The sequence below is a fragment of the Zea mays genome, unplaced genomic scaffold, assembly GCF_902167145.1.
Source record: "Zea mays cultivar B73 unplaced genomic scaffold, Zm-B73-REFERENCE-NAM-5.0 scaffold_278, whole genome shotgun sequence".
In the NCBI taxonomy this organism is placed as follows: Eukaryota; Viridiplantae; Streptophyta; class Magnoliopsida; order Poales; family Poaceae; genus Zea; species Zea mays.
Window position 1 is genome coordinate 52,343 of NW_023366902.1, and position 10,158 is coordinate 62,500.

The following is a 10,158-nucleotide window of genomic DNA, read 5'->3' on the forward strand; positions in this document are numbered from 1 at the left end:
TTCTCGAAAAGAATACAATAAAATTAGAAAATGGATTCAATTCGAAATTTCCAATTTTGTAATGGACCTTATCGTTATGCTATTTGCAACTTTAGAACATATACTAACTCATATCTCTTTCTCAACCATTTCAATTGTGATTACGATTCATTTGATAACCTTATTAGTTCGTGAACTTAGGGGATTACGTGATTCGTCAGAAAAGGAATGATAGCTACTTTTTTCTCTATAACAGGATTTTTAGTCTCTCGTTGGGTTTCTTCGGGACATTTTCCATTAAGTAATTTATATGAGTCATTGATCTTCCTTTCATGGACTCTGTATATTCTTCATACTATTCCTAAGATACAGAACTCGAAAAATGATTAAGCACAATAACTACGCCAAGTACTATTTTAACGCAAGGCTTTGCCACGTCGGGTCTTTTAACTGAAATGCATCAATCCACAATACTAGTACCTGCTCTACAATCTCAGTGGTTAATGATGCATGTCAGTATGATGTTACTAAGCTATGCAACTCTTTTGTGTGGATCCTTATTATCCGCCGCTCTTCTAATCATTAGATTTCGAAAGAATTTCGATTTCTTTTCACTAAAGAAAAATGTTTTTCTTAAAACATTTTTCTTTAGTGAGATTGAATATTTATATGCAAAAAGAAGTGCTTTAAAAAACACCTCTTTTCCCGTATTTCCAAATTATTACAAATATCAATTAACTGAGCGTTTGGATTCTTGGAGTTATCGTGTCATTAGTCTAGGGTTTACTCTTTTAACCGTGGGTATTCTTTGTGGAGCAGTATGGGCTAATGAGGCCATGGGGATCCTATTGGAATTGGGATCCTAAGGAAACTTGGGCATTTATTACCTGGACCATATTTGCAATATATTTACATAGTAGAAAAAATCCAAATTGGTAAGGGTACGAATTCCGCACTTGTAGCTTCGATAGGATTTCTTATAATTTGGATCTGCTATTTTGGTATCAATCTGTTAGGAATAGGTTTACATAGTTACGGTTCATTTACATTACCATCTAAATAATTACATAACATAAAACCTTCGGTTTTTTCCTTTTTAGTTTGATTTGAGAACCCTTTGAAAAGACGTTCAAGGGGTTCTCAAAAATTCGAGATAGATCTAATTAGACTTTTTTACTTTTTTCTGAATTTTTTTATTTTTCCACTCTGGAATATAGAGCGGACTGGTTAAAAAAAAGAAAATCCTATTTAGTATAATAATTGGATAATAGAACCTCTACCCTATCAACGGATAGCGAGAGAACCAAATCTGGATAAATACCAATTCCTATTACTGGTAAAAAGATACAGATTAAAAGAAAGAGTTCTCGTGGTCCAGAATCTACAAAATTTTTGTTTGGAACATGAAATAGCTTGTATCCATAGAACATCTGGCGTAACATAGATAATAAATAAATAGGAGTTAATATCATTCCTATTGCCATTACAAAAGTAATTAGCATTTTTGGCATTAACATAAATTTAGGACTAGTAATTAGTCCAAAAAATACTACTAATTCTGCAACAAAACCGCTCATTCCCGGCAAGGCAAGAGAAGCCATTGAAAAGCTACTAAACATGGTAAAAATTTTTGGCATTGGGATAGATATTCCCCCCAGTTCTTCGAGATAAACAAGACGCATTCTATCACAAGCCGTTCCCGCCAAGAAAAAAAGTGTAGCACCGATAAATCCATGAGATAATATTTGTAAAATAGCTCCATTTAGTCCAATGTTGGTTATGGAACCAATTCCTATAATTATGAAACCCATGTGAGATACGGAGGAGTAGGCTATTCTTTTTTTGAAATTTCGTTGACCAAGAGAAGTTGAAGCTGCATAGATTATTTGCACCGCTCCTATTATTACCAACCAAGGGGAAAATAGATAATGAGCATGCGGTAACAATTCCATATTGACCCGAATCAATCCGTATGCTCCCATCTTTAATAGAATTCCGGCTAAAAGCATACATGTACTGTAATGCGCTTCCCCATGGGTATCTGGTAACCACGTATGTAAAGGTATAATCGGCAATTTGACAGCATAAGCAATAAGGAAGCCAAAATACAGTAGTATTTCCAATGTTGTAGGGTATGATTGATTAATCAATCTTTCTAAATCTAATCCGGGTTCATTGGAACCATATAATCCCATACCCAGAACTCCAATTAAGAAAAAAATGGAACCGCCTGCAGTATACAAAATAAACTTGGTAGCTGAATACAGACGCCTCTTTCCCCCCCACATGGATAAAAGTAAGTAAACAGGAATTAATTCTAACTCCCACATGATAAAAAAAAAGTAAAGGTCTCGTGAAGAAAATAATCCTATTTGACCGCTATACATTGCTAGCATCAGGAAATAGAATAATTGCGAATTCCGAGTAACCGGCCAAGCCGCTAAAGTAGCTAAAGTAGTGATAAATCCTGTCAATAAAATAGATCCTAATGAAAGTCCATCGATTCCCAATCTCCAGTGGAAATCGAAAACATCTATCCATTTAGAATCCTCCTTTAATTGGATTAAAGGATCCTCCAATTGGAAATGATAACAGAATGCATAAGTCATTAGAAGGAATTCTAATAAACAAATAGCTATAGTATACCACCTAACGATTTTATTTCCTTTATGAGGTAAAAAGAAAATTAATGAACCTGCAAATATCGGCAAAACAACAAGTATTGTTAACCAAGGAAAATAACTCATGATAAAGTAATAAAGACAAGATACGTTTTGACCAGAAAAGCCCATGCTCGATTATTTCGAGCACAGGCTTCTTCGGTAAAGAGGAATCAGACGATTCAAGTGGAGTTTTTTGTAACGTATCAATAAGATAGAGCCATGCTGCGGGTTGTTTCAGGCCCTAAAATAAACGCGGACACTTAAAAAATCCGTTGGACAGGCGGATTCGCATCTCTTACAACCCACACAATCTTCGGTTCTCGGCGCGGAAGCAATTTGCTTGGCTTTACATCCATCCCAAGGTATCATTTCTAATACATCTGTTGGGCAAGCTCGTACACATTGAGTGCATCCTATACATGTATCATAAATTTTTACAGAATGTGACATTGGATCTCTAAATTTTCCTTTTCAACATAAAAATTTTCGATCTGGTAAAAATGAAATTAGTACTATATAAATTAGATGTATTGTAGACACCAGACGAAGCAATGGTTTATCCAAACTTTAACAAATAATGCAATATATTTCGTAATCTGTTTGTGAGAAAGCGTGAAAAGAGCCAAGAGACTTGAATTTAAGGCTTTCAACAGTTATAAATTATACGAATTCTACATACTAATTCGAATTAGCCAATAAATTGGCTATCATCTTTTCAATATAAATTATTGCAATATTCAAATTGCAATATCAATGAATTGCAAAAATGCAATATTCAATAAGTAAAAAACAATACTCTGAAATCAACCTACTCAAAAAAAGGATATTATTAAACACTAATAAGAAAAATAAGATTAGATTTCTATTCATCTTAATGTTTCTTATTATTATATATGCCCCTTTGTTTAGGGGATTCTATGTCTAATTATTCAAAAAATTGGATTGATTGATACGAGTTGATTTCCTGTTACGATGGATGGAAGAAAGAATGGATAGTCCCAATAGCTGCTTCAGCAGCCGCAAGGGCTATAACAAAAATTGCGAAAATGTCTCCTTTTAATTGGCGACTATCAAATAGATCAGAAAATGTTACGAGATTTAGATTAATTGAATTCAGTATAAGTTCAAGACATATTAGAGCTCTAACCATGTTTCGGCTTGTGATCAATCCATAGATACCAATCGAAAATAAATAGACACTCAAAAAAAGTACATGCTCAAACCATCATTAACTAACTCCTTATCAATCTCGATTCATTTCAATATGAGGACAAGAATTGAACCGAATTCAATTAATTAGAATAGAACAATTACGCAACAAAAGAGAAAAGAAGGTATTGTTGTATTGGCAGTAGATGGGTTTTACTAAATCAAAATTGTGATTCTTTAGTTATTTATTTTATATTTGAAATTCTAAGAATTTTGAACTCATTCTAAGTATTTCTTATTGTCGAGCCATAGTAATTGCACCTATTAAAGAAACTAGAAGAATTAGGGAAATGAGTTCAAACGGAAGATAAAAATCGGTTGCTAAATGAATCCCAATTTGTTGAACGTATTTATGAGACCCTGTTCTACTATTTGGTTTGATCTTGTAGTCCAAAGAATTCCCATACCACGACGTATCTGGGATAGTAGTCATTAGTGAAAAAAGGAATAGTTATACAAAGGAGTAAAGTAAACCCATCTCCAATAGTCCAATAATTCTTATCTTTTAGACCACTCTGAGCCGTTTACAAACATTACAGCAAATATGATCAAGACATTTAATGGCTCCCACATAAATAAGAAGTTGTGCGACAGCTACAAAGTAGGAATTTAATAAAAAATAGAATAAGGATATACAAAACAAGAACTAATCCAGCGAAAAGGCAGAATAAATTGGGTTGGTAAGTAATACTACTCCTAGACCTCCTAGTAGAAGACCAAATCCCCCAAATAGCACAAGAATCTCATGTATTGGTCCAGGTAAATCCATTATGGATAAGAAGAAATTTCTAGTATAAAAATTTTTCATGAACTGACTAAAACTAAAAGATTCAAGGAAGGAAAAAGGTATTAGGATATTTTTTTGTATATACATATAAGTTGTTAAGCAGTAGTTATTCTTTTTTCGTTAGAGTTAGTAAAAATGGATTTTTCTAATAAAAAAATCCTAATACCTAGTAATCTGTAATCGTTTCTTGAATTCCAAGATTTTCTTCGTCTATTTTACTTTGAGGCGAATTCCTAATTGTTTGAATTGTGTAATCTCCCATTATGGAGATTGGTAACCGACTCAAAGCAATTTGATTGTAATTCAATTCATGACGATCATAAGTAGAAAGTTCATATTCTTCAGTCATTGATAAACAATTTGTGGGACAGTATTCAACACAGTTACCGCAAAATATACAAACTCCGAAATCAATACTATAATTAAGCAATTGGTTTTCTTTTAATATCCTTTTCAAATCTCCAATCCACAAGGGGTAGATCTATCGGGCATACGCGAACACATACTTCACAAGCAATGCATTTATCAAATTCAAAGTGTATTCGCCCCCGGAAACGCTCCGATGTAATGATTTTTCATAAGGGTAGTGAATCGTTTATAGGTAAACGATTTGTGTGGGATAAGGTAATTATGAAACTTTGACCAATGTATCTTGGCGGCGCGTATTGTTTGTTGACCATAACTAATGAACCCAGTTAGCATAGGGAACATATTCTAAATCTATATATGAAAAAGGTATGTTTCTTTCTCTTGTTTGAGAGAACTTTTGTGTTGAAAATATTCTTACTGTTATTGTATTCTTATTTATAGTGAAACTAGTTGGGAAGAAGTTGTTAATAAGAGATTGCCCAGAGAAATAGGTAAAAGAAATTTCCATCCAAGATTTAATAACTGATCCATTCTCATCCTGGGTAAAGTCCATCTTATTGTGATAGAAATGAAGAGAAATAAATAAGCTTTAGTTAATGTAATAAAGATACCTATTACCATTTCCAAAATTCCATATTATTTTATTCATTTGGAAAAATCCAAAAAAGGATATATAGGGAATAGAAGAATTCCACCCGCCTAAGTATAGAAACAGTTACAAATAAAGAGGAAAACTAATAAATTTAGGTAAGAAAACAAGATAAAATAAACCATATTTAATACCAGAATATTCGGTTTGATAACCTGCTACTAATTCTTCTTCTGCTTCTGGTAAATCAAAGGGTAATCTTATCACATTCTGCCAAAGAAGAAATTAGAAAAACTAGAAAACCTATAGGCTGACGCCAAAGATTCCATCCAAAAAAACCATATTTGGACTGTGCTTCAACTATATCAACTGTACTTGAACTATTAGATAATCATAGTCGATGATAACATCACAGTTCCCACCGCTATTCCAAAACCGTACATGAAACCTTAGCTTCATACGGCTCCTCTATGATCAGAAAAAAGGAAAGGATTGTTTCGTTTCGGTATCATCCTCTGGGCATAGATAGAATTAGATAAGATAAAATTGATTGGAAAGCCCAAAATTAGACCAAAGCAATTACGTCTGCTAGAATAACAAAAAAGCGCTTCCGAATTGATCTCATCCTTTATATAATATAATTTTGCTTTGTTCGGTAATAACTTAATATTGGAATAAATCACTCGTTATAGCAATTAATAAATGGAAAGAATTTGGCATTAGTTCATGAGGAATTCTGTATGAATAGGGATAAAGGAAGGAAAGAATAAATAAAGATCCTTTTTTGTATTGTATTCCATATCTTTTGTCCTACTCTTCTTTCCCCGGGAGGGGTATACTTAAAAAAAAAGAATAAAGGGTTAATTCGTTCTTGATAGCCATTTCCTTAACAAGTGAATGGGAACATACTCTAGACCGGAATCTGAAGAAAGTACTGCTTGATCATTTCCACCAATTTCAAGTCCTTATTATGATTCCTTTTATGAGGAAAAATGTCTAATGATTTAGATTCTCTCATTACTAATCCTGTATGTACTTTAGTGTTCCTAATCCCTCACTAACTTTTGATGGATTGCCTTATGGTTATAAGTTTAAATTATAGTAATAACTCAAAATATTCTAGTAATGGAATTCCATATCGCGAATCCTTTATTCTTGCCCGCTTCAAGATATGATGACTAATCAAACAATCTCAACCTTGGGGTAAAGAGTTTACACTGCTTATGTTTACTTGAACTTTTTTCTTGTACGTAGGAAATGAGATTTTTTACTTTTACTACAAATTAATAAGCTGTTTTGTTTCACTCATATAGCTATCGAGTTTAACTTACCAACGCGAATACAGAATAAGCAAAGGAAGATAAGCATTCAATGTATTTTAGAGGAAAAAGATCCTATTTTAACGAATCACACGTAGAGATATTGCTAGTACACAAAAAGTTAATGGTATTTCATAACTAATAGATTGAGCAGCCGCTCGTAGACCGCCTGAAAAAGAATATTTATTATTTGAGCTATATCCTGCCATGAGAAGACCAATAGGAGCAATACTTGAAATCGCAATCCATAAAAAAACACCAATACTAAGATCAGCTAAAACAAAACGATATCCTAAAGGGATAACTAAAAAACTTAATAAAATGGATATGACTGCTATAGAGGGACCAATGCTAAATAAAGGAATATCTCCTCGGGATGGGAGGATATCCTCTTTTAAAAGTAGTTTAGTTCCATCTGCTATAGCTTGAAGCAGTCCCAGGGGGCCAGCATATTCAGGACCAATACGTTGTTGTATCGATGCGGATATTTCTCTTTCTAACCACACAATTACGAGTACTTCTATTGTGATTCCCAGTAGGAGGGCAAAAATGGGTAGAATCCATATAAGTCCGTAGATTTCTTTAAATAATTCCGATTTCGAAAAAGAATTGATAGTTTCTACCTCTACCCTATCTATTATCATTTCAACGATCAACTTCCCCCATAATGATATCTATACTACCTAATATTGTCATGATATCAGCCAATTTCATTTTTTTAACTAGCTGAGGAAGAATTTGCAAATTAATAAAACCCGGTGGACGAATTTTCCATCTCCAGGGGAAAAGACTATCATCTCCTACCAGATAAATTCCTAATTCGCCTTTTGGAGCTTCTACTCTTACATAAAGCTCTTGCTTTGATAATTCAAAATTGGGCGAAGGTTTTTTACCAAGAAATCGATATTCAAAATCATTCCATTCGGGATTCTTTGCTTTCTTAAAGCGTCGGGCTTCTAAATTCTCATAAGGTCCTCCAGGAATTTTCTCTACAGCCTGTTGAATAATTTTTATGGATTCCCTCATTTCACCGACTCGTACTAAATAGCGAGCTAACGAATCTCCTTCTTTTTGCCATTGGACTTTCCAATCGAATTGATTGTAAGACTCATAAGGATCAATTTTACGAAGATCCCATTGTATTCCAGAAGCTCGTAACATTGGTCCCGATAAGCCCCAATTTACAGCTTCTTCTCCGCTAATAAAACCGACTCCTTCAACTCGTTCTAAAAAAATGGGATTCTGTGTAATAAGTTCTTGATATTCAACAACTCCTTGTAAAAAATAATCACAGAAATCTAAACATTTATCCATCCATCCATAAGGGAGATCGGCAGCGACTCCTCCGATGCGAAAGTAATTATGCATCATTCGCATACCTGTAGCAGCTTCAAATAGATCATATATCAATTCTCTCTCTCTAAAAATGTAGAAAAAGGGAGTCTGTGCCCCGAGATCCGCCATAAAAGGTCCAAGCCATAACAAATGAGAAGCTATACGGCTCAATTCTAACATAATTACTCTAATATAGCTGGCTCTTTTGGGTATTTGAATATTCTCTAAGAATTCTGGTGCATTTACCGTTATTGCTTCTGTAAACATAGTAGCTAAATAATCCCATCGTGTTACATAAGGCAAGTATTGTATAATACTTCTGTTTTCCGCGATTTTTTCCATTCCTCTGTGTAAATACCCTAATATGGGTTCGCAATCAATAACATCTTCACCATCGAGAGTAACAATCAGTCGAAGAACACCATGCATTGATGGGTGTTGAGGGCCCATATTGACTATCATGAGATCTTTTCTTTTAAGCGATAGACTCATATCCTTGTTCTTATTCTTTATTCCATGAAAATGGATTATTCCATGAATTCCTCAAAACGAGGCTCATCAAAATGCAAAATCTAAGACTACTATAAGACTACTAATAAAATAAGAAAAAAATGAGAACGATTAAATTACTTCTCCCGAATATCCAACTGACTTATTAATTTCTTATAACGTACTCTATTTTTCTTTGCCAAATAAGCCAGCAAACGTTGACGTTTTCCCAAAAGTCTTCGTAGACCTCTTTCCGATGAAAAATCTTTTTTGTGTAATTCTAAATGTGAAGCAAGTCTCCGTATCTTATTGGTGAAACTGAATACTTGAAATTCAACAGAACCCCTGTTTTCTTGTTTTTCTTCTTTAACCATAAATCAACAAATTTTTCTACCTCCTTTCTTTTTCATGTATTTTTCTGATCAGGAAAAATAAAAAATTATGTCAGTTATTTTTAAGTTATTCTAATCTCGTACACACAAAAATTTGCAATTATTCATCTACTGCTGGAATCTGGAATTTGGATTTATTTTATCGATGCAAATTGGATTTGGATAGAAGGGTACATTCTTTTATTTTAGATAGAAGAAACATTTCTTCTATCTAAAATAAAAGAATTTTGCTGATTTATTTATTGCTATATCCAATTTATAGAATTGATATACCATTTAATTGATATCATTTAGCAAAATGAAACACAGCATATGCATCCATCTTTGGGCTCGAGAATTTCACGGGATAGAGATATAGTATAAGAAATAGGCTATTAAGTAACTCTAAATGAATTGTGGATACATCTGTATCCTTAACATACTGAAACGACTGCCATTATTCGTATCAAACCAATAGCGATTCATAAAAGCTAAATCTTGTAATCAATGGTGGGCCAATAATGAATTTTTTTGCATATGTATTAAGACGCTTGGTCTGATTTCGAAATTGTCCAGAGTTTTTTATGTTGTTTTCATTGCAAAATGATGGATCTCCTTCCGTAACTTTCCAATTACGAGTACGAGAATTGAAAGACATGAAAATTCTCAATTCTCTACGGCGTCTAGGAGATGGATCGAATATTTTCAGGAACAAGAAAATCAGAAGAATCTTTTTCTCTATTCACTACCATTCCGCGTCTTCGACTTCTATTAGTTTCTTTTCTTCTTTAATGCAATAGCTATAGTTTGATATAGAATCCATTTCTCAAAGTAATGGAAACCATTCTCTTATAGGAAATGGTTCGAAAATCGCTATTCCACCTTTTAGGTTTAGGTATCGTGAAAAGTGATACCTGTGAAGATCGTGCATTTCAGTCACATTCAGATCCGTTTTTCGAGTCCATGATATAACCAAATTGGATGGATCTTCCACCCGTTTAGCTAAGAAAGAATAGATGCAGAGGTGGATAATAGATCGATATGAAGA